We start from the raw sequence: 12,048 nt of genomic DNA on the forward strand, positions 1-12,048 counted from the left end.
TCTCCTGGATTTATAATATTAATTCCCTTAGGAGATGATATCAGAATTTTAACTTCCCCTTCAAAATCAGGATCAATCACTCCCGGATGGACCTGAAGCCCTCGTAAAGTACAAAAACTTCTGCCAAGAAGGAGTCCCACCGTTCCTTTTGGAGGCCCTCCAGACAGGTCAGATGGCACAGCCTGCACCCCCATCTCAGGTGTTAAGACCATTCGGGTGGTGGCACAGACATCAAGTCCGGCGGAGCCTGTTGTGGCTCTCCGGGGCCCTGCAGGAATTGACTCCCCTGATCGGTGGGTGGGTACAGCCATCGTGGCTTGACTGGCAGGGACATCGCCACCCCGTACATTTGATTCGGGCCCCGGGGGCTGGGTCCCTGCCCCCCGTTTTTTGGACTCCCCCAATTATTAGGTGGTAACGGATTTCCTTGTATATCCGCCACAGATCGGCATTCTTGTGCCCAATGATTTCCTTTTCTACATCGTGGACACAGTTGAGGTTTTTTCCTTGCCGGCTTATTCGGGGAGGCTTTTCCAAATGGAACTCCTCTTTGGGGGCAGTCTCTTTTTAGATGGCCCTCCTGTCCGCACTGGAAACATTTCCGGGGGTGGGCTCCTTGCTGTCCTTGCATAGCCTGAGCGAAGGCTGCAGCCATAACCTGCCCCTGAATTACTGGCCCTGTAATGTCTCTGCAGACCTTGATATAGGCAGAAAGATCTTTAGCCCTCTATGGCCTAATGGCTTCACGGCACCATTTATTAGCATTCTCATAGGCTAATTGTTTAATTAAAGGCATAGCAGAGTCAGCATCTCCAAACATCCTGCCCGCAACCTGCATCAGCCTGTCCACAAAATCAGCATAGGTCTCACTTGGCCCCTGTACTACTCTAGACAGTTGTCCTTGCAAATCATTTACACCCCTCAATGTTTTCCAGGCCCTAACGGCCGCTGTAGCAATCTGTTGAAATATGGCAGGGGGGTAGGTGGCCTGTACCTGAGCCCCGAGATATGGTCCAGTGCCTGTCAGCATTTCTAAGTTCCACTGGGGATTTCCCGCAACTGCATTTCTCCGCGCTGTATCCTGGCAATTATCCTGATTTTGAATTTTCCATTCCAGATATTGCCCTCCGCTCAAAACTGCTCTGGCTAAATTGCTCCAATCCTCAGGAATGAGGGTAAGCGCTCCCAGCGACTCCACAAGGGAGACAGTAAAGGCTGCCTGGGGTCCATAGGCACTAACCGCTTCCTTAAGTTGTTTCACTAGTTTAAAATCTAGTGGCTGATGATATCTCTGCTGATTTTGATCTTCCAGTACTGGGAAAAACCCTTTTCCTGGAGCTAAGACCTCTCTCCAGTTTGCCGTGGTGCAGTCTGAGCAATGGCAGACTTTCGCACAGCCTGACCGATATTCATAAGGTCGCGCCGTGGGGCTGGAATGATGAGTCGGCGCACGGTCTGTTTCTGCTTCCGACTGCGTTACAGCTATAGGCTTTGCCCCTGTTGGTGAGTTTAGAGCCTCTGGATTCTTTTTCTCCTTGCCTCCTTTTAAATTTTGGGTCATTTCATCGGGGAGTCCCTCTGAGCTCTCACTGTCTGCCTCAGAACCCTGGGAGGACCCCTGGTGTGATTCTTCCTTTAACTGCTCTAAAATCTCCCCTCCTTGTTGTACCACCTATTTTAGTCGCTCCCGAGATGACTGCAAGCATACCTTCACAAGGGACCACACGGCAAGAGTGCCGGCATTCATGGTGGGGTTCTGCCTTAAATCCTCTCCTAGATGTTCCCACTGAGGCACATTCAGAAGTCCCTCCTCTATAAACCAAGGGGCGATTTCTCCTACCTCCTTTAAAAAGGCACGAGCTGTTTTTGATTTTAAAGGCGTGCCATTTGCTTTGAGAATGTCCTTTAATGGACCTTCCATCCTATATCTAGCAAGCTCGTTCCCCATCCTGGAAATCCTTTGCTACTTTGGTCTCTGTGGAGCTTTAATAGTTATATCTATACTCGTCCCAGAGAACTTCCCCCTGTCCTAAGAAAGAAATGGTTGCGCAAGCTTTCCCTTTCGTTGCTCTTACCCCAATCCTCGTTCTGCGCTCGGCGTCGGATCCCGGGTTTCGGCACCAGATGTCGCTCTCGGCCCGCAAGAACGACCCGCAGACGAGGTGAGTGGCAAACTTCTTTATTGACAGTCTTCAGCCCCGGGACCCCAAACACCGATTACAGCCCCAAGTTATAGGATACAGTGGATAGAAAGTAACCAATCACCACATAACACAACTACTATAACATCCAATCAGAAGGGATACAGATGACTTCAATCCAGATCATGCGGGGAGCTCGTGCCTACTGACGTGAGCCCCCGAAACTTATTGTTCACTCTGTTTTTGTGCAGTTCCCATGGTCCCTGGTTAATCTTATACTAGTCCCGATACTTCAGTACAGGTTGTGCGTTGCCTGGAGCGCTCCCACATAAACATTCACCTGCCCTTCTCCTCAAGCCTCGCCTAGTACGTGACTCCCAGCTTCTGCTGCATGGCTCTCCACATTGACTGATTGCTGCTGCTAGTATTTCTACTACTATGTTGAACAAGAGTGGTGAGAGTGGGCATCCTTGTTGTGTTCCTGATCTCAAAGGGAAGGTGGCCAGCATTTCCCCATTGAGAATGATATTCACTGTGGGTTTTTCACGGATAGATTTTTTAAAGATTTTATTCATTTATTTGACAAATCACAATTAGGCAGAGAGGCAGACAGATAGAGAGAGGAGGAAGCAGGCTTCCTGCTGAGCAGAGAGCCCGATGTTGGGCTCGATCCCAGGACCCTGGGATCGGGACCTGAGCCAAAGGCAGAGGCTTTAACCCACTGAGCCACCTGGGCTCCCCATAGATAGATTTGTGAGAAATGTTCTTCTATTCCTATACTTTGAAAAGCTTTAATCAATAAAAAATGCTCTATTTTATCAAATGCTTTTTCTGAATCAATTGAGAGGACCATGTAGTTTTTCTGTATTATCTTTTTGATATCTTCTATCACATCGATTGCCACTTCCAGTCGGTGACGAGAGAGGAATTAGGCACAAACAAGTCAGCTGCGAAAGACTGGGAGCAAGAGACAACAGTCAAAAAGGACTGCTGCCACGAGCAACTCCACAGTCTCACTTTTATTAGATAGAAAACAATAGCCAACAGAAGGATTGATGAAGGTCAAACATTAGTCACGTCTTGCAGGCAAGCAAGGAGGAGGGTAAGGTTTATAGTTAACCAAGCACATTCAAAGGACTCATCTAACTAACAATGAGCACTTCTGGGAAGAGAAAGGAGCGACAACGAAAAAGGGAAGCAGGAGGTTTCCGTTCCCCCCTGAGCTGACTGGGCATTCCCGGGTGCTCGGCTTCCCTGAAGCAGGCGGCGTTCCACCCTGGGTGGGCCAGGCATCCCCAGCTGCCCAGCTTCACGGTCGTACATCATCCTTCTCCTCAAAGACCTGTTGTCAGTATCAGTATTTCTTAAGGCCATATCTAAATGTGCTTGGCAACTAGTAAAATCCTTTAGGGGTTACAGTTTAAGTAACAAATTGTTCCGAGGGGCAGCAGCAATCGATTGATGGGTGAATGTTGAATCAACCTTGAAACTCAGGGATAAATCCCACCTGGTCATGTTGGATAATCTTTTGAATGTACTGTAGGATCCTATCAGCTAGGATCTTGTTGAGAATCTTGGAATCCATATTTATTAGGAATATTGGTGTGAAATTCTTCATTGTGATGAGGTCTTTGCCTGGTTGGGGGATCAGGGTAATGCTGGCTTCATAGAAAAAAAAAATATGGACTGCCAGTCTTTTTGTTGTGCAAACAAGTAGGCTCGGGTAATAAGAACAGTTTCTCAGGGTGTGCTCCATCTATGATTTGCCCCTTGAAGTACTTTGCCAGTAAGGGGTGACTTTTTAAAGTTTCTTGGTATGATACAGCCCTTGTCACCCAAAACCTCATGAGTTGAACAGCAAAGGCATATAATTTAAGTAGACTACTTGACCCAAACACAACAACTCTACTTCAACCTGTAGACAAAGGGTCATAAGAACCTTTAAGGCTCGTTACACACAATTCTATGAAAATGATTGTCAATGCTATTTAAAGGAACCCCAATAAAGAAAGCATCATGAAAGTCTGGAAGGATTATTGAAGATGGCATCATTGTTATACAAAGAGCCATAAAAGGCATCAAGCCTGAAACGAATTCCTGTTGGAGAAAACTGTGTTCAGATGTTATGGGTGACTTTACAGGATTTATAACAGAGCCAATCAAGAAAAACATGAAGGAGATTGTGGATAGGGCAACAATAATGGGGGAGTCTGAAGCATTTGAAGGTATGGACCCTGGAAAATTTCAAAAACTATAAGAAACTACATCAGAAGAACTAACAGACGTTGACTTGATGGAGATGAGTGCTTCCAAATCAGTGTCAGATGACATGGAAGGAGATGTAGAAGAAACAACACCAGAAAACAAATTGACACTACACACTCCAGTAGAACGGTTCTGGTTTTTGTAGAACTGTTTTTTATTTCTTTTATGTCGACATGTCCATGATATAAGCACTGAAACTTTAGTAAGTGGTTAAAGAAGTATTAGCATAATATAGAATAATTTTTAGAAAAATCAAAAGTCAAAAGATAGAAAATGTATCTTATGCTGTATTTCCAGAAAGTAAAAGGTTATGTGCCTGCCTTGCCGATCTCTTCTTCCACTTCCTACACCTCTTCCACTTCTACCACCCCTGAGACAGCAAGGCACCTTTCCCTTCCATTTCCTCCTCTTCAGGCTACTCAATGTGAAAACGATGATGATGAAGACCTTTATGATAATCCATGTCTCCCTAATGAATAGTAAACAACTCTGCTGTACAGTTTATAAAATTAACTTTTTTTGTATGTGAGAGTGTCTGTGTGGAAATCCAATAACTCTACAGCAAGAAATGTATGAGAATATTTCTGCTGTTATCATCATTGCTACCTAAGTATTGATCATGTGTGAGTCTTGTCTGGAAGTGGATAACCCATCCTTCTGTAAGCATAAAGTGCTATTTAATAAAAATTAATAGTGTGTTAGCTTTCTTACTATTTTATAACAGTTTTTAAAGAATTACATTATTGGGCACAAGATGGCGGGAAAGTAGGAGGAGGCACCCTTACAACCTGTATCCTAAAGTGAGCTGATTACCTACCAAAGAACTCTGATCACCCATGAAATCAACCTGAGATCAGAACTATACACGTCTGGATCTCTACAGGGGCAGAAGATGCCAGTGGGCAGGTAAAGTGGAGTCAGAACGTCAGACTGATATTGGAAGATAAACAAAAGGGGGAGGGAGGCACCAGAAGAGACCCATTGGAAAGTAATATGCCTAATACGAGAGTGCCCTGAGTCTGGAGACCAGCATTAACTTGGAGTCTGGTTGAAAGCACTCAAAAAGAGCAAAGGATCCTGGAGGAAAATTGTGGGAATTGGGGCGGCGAGGGACAGGGATTTAAGTCCCCAGATCCAGGAAAGCCTCCTCTTGCACTGAGCCAGAGAGAGGGGGCCGAGAAACCAGGTATTGGTCCCTGAGCCACCAGCGTGCCTGAGAACGTGTGGGGCCTAGAACCCTTGCCAGAGGGCAGAATGCCGCGCTGTGCTATCAGAGCCTGAGATGCACATGCCCCACACCCTCCCCTGGGATACTTGCGCCCAGGAGCCAGCAAGGTGCTTTCTTACCCGGAAAGACCAGGCACTCCCAGCCAGAGCCAGTAGAAAATACTCAGTGTGTAGTGGCAGCTTGGAAATTCTCTGTCGGTCTGAAGCTGCCCAGACAGCTGACGCTGCCATGGTTTTGGGTACAAGCAGGAGATCCTGCATCTCCAGGGACGGAGACACAGAACCTGCTGTGCCAGCAGCTCTGCAGCACCCACATATGAGCAGACTGAGGCTTCTCTCTGAGAGGGAGGTTGGGATACAGTTTGCTTTCTTCTAAACCTCAAAAAACCAACAAAAGCTGTCAAGGTGAGAGAAAAAACAAAAACAAAACAAAACAAAAAAAAAACAAAACGAATGAAAAAACCATGAAAAGGTCCAGAGAACAAAAGCCTGAAAAACCAGTTTCCACAGAGCCCACCCCCTTGAGGGGAGCAGGAGGACTTAACTCAGGGAACATCATTGACTGAAAACCAATTTGGCAGGGCCCTCCCCCAGAAAACCAACCAGGAAAGAAAAAAAAAAAAAGACAACAGGAAAACAACCACCACCACTTCATAGATGCAATTCTATTTTTAACTCGTTCCCACTATTCTGGTTCATATTTATATAGATAGATAATTTGTTAACCTGTTTATCATCGCAGTGAGATGTCCAGTACATCAATTATTATTGATTATGGAAATAACCTTCTAACCTGAACTTTTTGATACATGCACCCTTGTTTTTCTTTCGCTTTAGTATTTTTTTTAATTTTAGTTTAGTCTAGTTTCTTTTGTTTTCTTTTTATTTTTTAATATTCATATACAGTTAAACTTCAAGATAACCCCCTTTACCCAATCAATGTGAAGCTTATAGGTAAACAAATTTTTAATCCTCCAGTACCTTAGGAAAGTTGAGTCCTTTAACAAATATATCAAGACACATCCAGGAAGAATCAAAATAAACTTCCTCACCCACACTGAGAATTTATAACCACTTTCCCAACTTTTTCTTCTGCCAATGTTTCTGTGTATTTGTGTTTATCCTGATAGCTTATAAATCTTATAATTGAGGTTCTTTTTGACGAGGTTTTACTCTTTTTGCTTTAATATATGTATATATATACATGTATGTATATATATACACACACTTTTTTTCTGTTGTCATATACGTTTTTTTAATTTGAAGTCATTTTTTTTAAATTTTTACACTTATTTTCAGCATAACAGTATTCATTATTTTTGTACCACACCCAGTGCTCCATGCAATACGTGCCCTCTCCAATACCCAAAACCTGATTTCCCCAACCTCCCACCTCCCACCCCTCCAGACCACTCAGATTATTTTTCAGAGTCCATAGTCTCTCATGGTTCACCTCACCTTCCAATTTCCCTCAACTCCCTCCTCCTCTATAACTCCCCTAAACCTCCATGCTATTTTTTATGCTCCACAAATAAGTAAAAACATATGATAATTGGATCTCTCTGCTTGACTTATTTCACTCAGCATAATCTCTTCCAGTCCCGTTCATGCTGCTACAAAAGTTGCGTATTCATCCTTTCTGATGGAGGCATAATACTCCATAGTGTATATGGACCACATCTTCCTTATCCATTTGTCCATTGAAGGTGATCTTGGTTCTTTCCACAGTTTGGTGACCGTAGCCATTGCTGCTATAAACATTGAGGTACAGATGGTCCCTCTCTTCACTACATATGTATCTTTGGGGTAAGTACCCAGTAAAGCAATTGCAGGATCATAGTGAAGCTTTATTTTTAATTTATTGAGGAATCTCCACACTTCTCTCCAAAGTGGCTGCACCAACTTGCATTCCCACCAACAGCCTAAGAGGGTTCCCCTTTCTCCACATCCTCTCCAATGCATGTTGTTTCCTGTCTTGCTAACTTAGGCCATTCTAACTGCTGAAAGGTGGTATCTCCATATGGTTTTAATTTGAATCTCCCTGATGGCTAATGATGATGAACATTTTTTCATGTGTCTGATACTTCTGTTATGTGTTCATTGGAGAAGTGTCTGTTCATATCTTCTGCCCATTTTTTGATATGATTGTCTGTTTTGTGTGTGTTGAGTATGAGTTCTTTTTTTTTCTTTTTTTTTCTTTTTTATATTTTATAAACATATATTTTTATCCCCAGGGGTACAGGTCTGTGAATCACCAGGTTTACACAATTCACAGCACTCACCAAAGCACATACCCTCCCCAATGTCCATAATCCCACCTCCTTCTCCCAACCCCCCACCCCCAGCAACCCTCAGTTTGTTTTGTGAGATTAAGAGTCACTTATGGTTTGTCTCCCTCCCAATCCCATCTTGTTTCATTTATTCTTCTCCTACCCACTTAAGCCTCCATGTTGCATCACCACTTCCTCATATCAGGGAGATCATATGATAGTTGTCTTTCTCTGCTTGACTTATTTCGCTAAGCATTATCCACTCTAGTTCCATCCATGTTGTCACAAATGGCAAGATTTCATTTCTTTTGATGGCTGCATAGTATTCCATTGTGTATATGAGGAGTTCTTTATAGATCCTGGATATCAACCTTTTGTCTGTACAGTCATTTGAAAATATCTTCTCCCATTCTGTGGGTTGTCTCTCCGTTTTGTTGGCTGTTTCCTTTGCTGTGCAGAAGCTTTTGATCTTGAGGAAATCCCAAAAGTTCATCTTCACTTTTGTTTCAGTTGCCTTTGGAGACATATGTTAAAAGAAGTAGCTGTAGCTGATATCAAAGAGGTTACTACGTATATTCTCCTCTAGGATTCTGATGGATTCCTGTCTTACGTTGAGGTCTTTTATCCATTTTGAGTTTATCTTTGTGTACAATGTAAGAGAATGGTCAAGTTTCATTCTTCTACATATATCTGCCCAGTTTTCCCAGCACCATTTATTGAAGAGACTGTCTTTTTTCCACTGTATACTTTTTCCAGTTTTGTCGAAGATTATTTGACCATAGAGTTGAGGGTCCATATCTGGGCTCTTTACTCTATTCCACTGAACTATGTGTCTGTTTTTATGCCAGGACCATGCTGTCTTGGTGATCACAGCTTTGTAGTAAAGTTTGAAATCAGGTAATGTTATGCCCCAAGTTTCATATTTGTTTTTCAACATTTCATTAGCGATTTGGAGTCTCTTCTGATTCCATACAAATTTTTGGATTATTTGCTCCAGCTCTTTGAAGAATATTGGTGGAATTTTGATCGGAATGGCATTAAAAGTATAGATTGCTCTAGGGAGTATAGGCATTTTAACAATGTTTATTCTTCCGATCCAAGAGCATGGAATGGTCTTCCATCTTTTTGTGTCTTCTTCAATTTCTTTCATGAGTGTTCTATAGTTTCTTGAATACAGATCCTTTACCTCTTTGGTTAGGTTTATTCCCAGGTATCTTATGGTTCTTGGTGCTATAGTAAATGGAATCGATTCTCTAATTTCCCCTTCTGTATTTTCACTATTAGTGTATAAGAAAGCCACTGATTTCTGTACATTGATTTTTGTATCCTGCCATGATGCTGAATTGTTGTATGAGTTCTAGTAGTTTGGGGATGGAGTCTTTTGGGTTTTTCATATAAGGAATCATGTCATCTGCGAAGAGAGAGAGTTTGACTTCTTCATTGCCAATTTGGACACCTTTTATTTCTCTTTGTGGTCTGATTGCTGTTGCTAGGACTTCTAATACTATGTTGAACAACAGTGGTGAAAGTGGGCATCCTTGTCATGTTCCTGATCTCAACGGGAAGGCTACAAGCTTTTTCCCATTGAGGATGATATTTGCTGTGGGTCTTTCATAGATAGATTTTATGAGGTTCAGGAATTTTCCCTCTATCCCTAGACTTTAAAGTGTTTTAATCAGGAACGGATGCTGGATTTTTTCAAATGCTTTTTCTGCATCAATTGAGAGGGCCATGTGGTTCTTCTCTCTTCTCTTATTAATTTGTTCTATCACATTGATTGTTATGCAAATCTTGAACCATCCTTGTAGCCCAGGGATGAGTTCCTCCTGGTCATGGTGGATAATCTTTTTAATGTGCTGTTGGATCTGCTTGTTAGGATCTTGTTGAGAATTTTAGCATCCATATTCATCAGTGATATTGGTCTGAAATTCTCCTTTTTGATACAGTCTTTGCCTAATTTGGGGTCAGGGTAATGCTGGATTCATAGAAAGAGTCAGGAAGTTTTCCTTCTGCTTCAATTTTCTGAAATAGCTTCAGGAGAATAGGTGTTATTTCTTCTTTGAAAGTTTGGTAGAATTCTCCAGGGCATCTGTCAGGTCCTGGGCTCTTGTTTTTTGGGAGGTTTTTGATCACCACTTCAAACTCGTTATTAGATATCGGTCTATTCAAGTTGTCAATTTCTTCCTGATTCAATTATGGGAGTTTATAGTTTTCCAGGAATTCATCCATTTCATCTAGGTTGCTTAGCTTATTGGCATATAACTGTTGATAATAATTTCTGATGATTGTTTCTACTTCATTGGTGTTCGTTGTAAACTCTCCCTTTTCATTCATAATTTTATGTATTTTAGCTTTCTCTCTTTTCTTTTATATTAGTGTCACCAATGGTTTATCGATCTTATTCATTCTTACAAAAAACCAGCTTCTAGCTTCATTGATAAGTTCTACTGTATCTCTGGTTTCTACCTCATCGATCTCAGCTCTAATCTTGATAATTTCCTTTCTTACATGTGGAGCTGGTTTGATTTGTTGTTGATTCTCCAGTTCTTTAAGGTGTAGAGACAGCTTCTGTGTTCTGGATTTTTCACTATTTTTGAGGGAGGCTTCGATGGCTATGTATTTCCCCCTTAGGACAGCCTTTCCTGTATCCCATAGGTTTTGGACTGAATTGTCTTCATTCTCATTGGTTTCCATGAATTGTTTCAGTTCCTCGTTGATTTCCTGGCTGATCCAAGCATTCCTAAGCAAGGTGGTCTTTAGCTTCCAGGTTTTTGGTTCCTTCTGAACTTTTCCTTGTGATTGAGCTCCAGTTTCAAAGCATTGTTATCTGAGAATATGCAGGGAATAATCTCAGCCTTTTGGTATCGGTTGAGTCCTGACTTTTGACCCAGTATGTGCTCTATTCTTGAGAAGGTTCCACGTGCACTTGAGAAGAATGAGTATTCTGTTGTTTAGGGTGGAATGTTCTGTATATATCTATGAGGTCCATCTGGTACAATGTGTCATTCAATGCTCTTGTTTCTTTATTGATTTTCTGCTTCGATCATCTTCTATATCTGAGAGAGGTATGTTAAGATCTCCAACAATTAGTGTATTCATATCAATATGACTCTTTATCTTGATTAACAGTTTTCTTATGTAATTGGCTGCTTCCATATTGGGGGCATAGATATATAAAATTGTTAGATAATATTGGTGGATAGTCCCTTTAAGGATGATGTAGTGTCCTTCTGTATCTCTGACTACAGTCTTTAGTTTAAAATCTAATTTATCTGATATAAGCATCGCTACCCCAGCCTTCTTTTGAGGCGCATTGGCATGAAAGATGCTTCTCCATCCCTTCACTTTCTGTCTAGGTGTATCTTTAGGTTCAAAATGGGTCTCTTGTAGGCAACATATGGATGGGTCCTGTCGTTTTATCACGTCTGCAACCCTGTGCTGTTTTATGGGTGCATTTAGGCAATTCACATTGAGGGTGATTATTGATAGTATGTTTTTATTGACATCGTGTTACCTTTGAATTCTTTCTTTCTGTATATTGTCTCTATATTTTTGTTCTATGCTATTTTGGGGCTTTTTCCTCCTTTAAAGAAGCCCCCTTAATATTTCCTGCAGTATCGGTTTGGTGGTTGCATAGTCTTTTAAGCCTTGCCGGTTTTGGAAACTCTTTTTCTCTCCATCCATTTTGAATGTCAGTCTTACTGGGTAAAATATTCTTGGCTGCATGTTTTTCTCATTTAGTGCCCTGAATATATCTTGCCAGCCCTTTCTGGCTTGTCAGGTCTCTTTGGACAGGTCTGACGTTATTCTCATGGGCTTTCCTCTGTACGTAAGTATCTTCTTTGTCCTAGCTGCTCTCAGCTGGGTCTGCCTACAATTATAATTCTTCATTGTTACTATTAGGTGTCTCGAAGACTTCCGATAATCTGTCATCTTGGGGCAGAACCTTTCGGCCTCTAGTACATGAACGCTTGTTCCAATCACGAGATTTGGAAAATATTTATGAAGAACTTGTTCCACTATATCTTCTAGACTTCTTTATTCCTCCGTCCCTTCAGGTATTCCAATAATTCTGACGTTCGTATGTTTCATGGCATCATTTATTTCCCTGATTCTGTTTTCATGGCTTCTAAGCTGTTTGTTCT

Source organism: Mustela nivalis (genome assembly GCF_964662115.1).
Source record: "Mustela nivalis genome assembly, chromosome: 3".
Lineage (NCBI taxonomy): Eukaryota > Metazoa > Chordata > Mammalia > Carnivora > Mustelidae > Mustela > Mustela nivalis.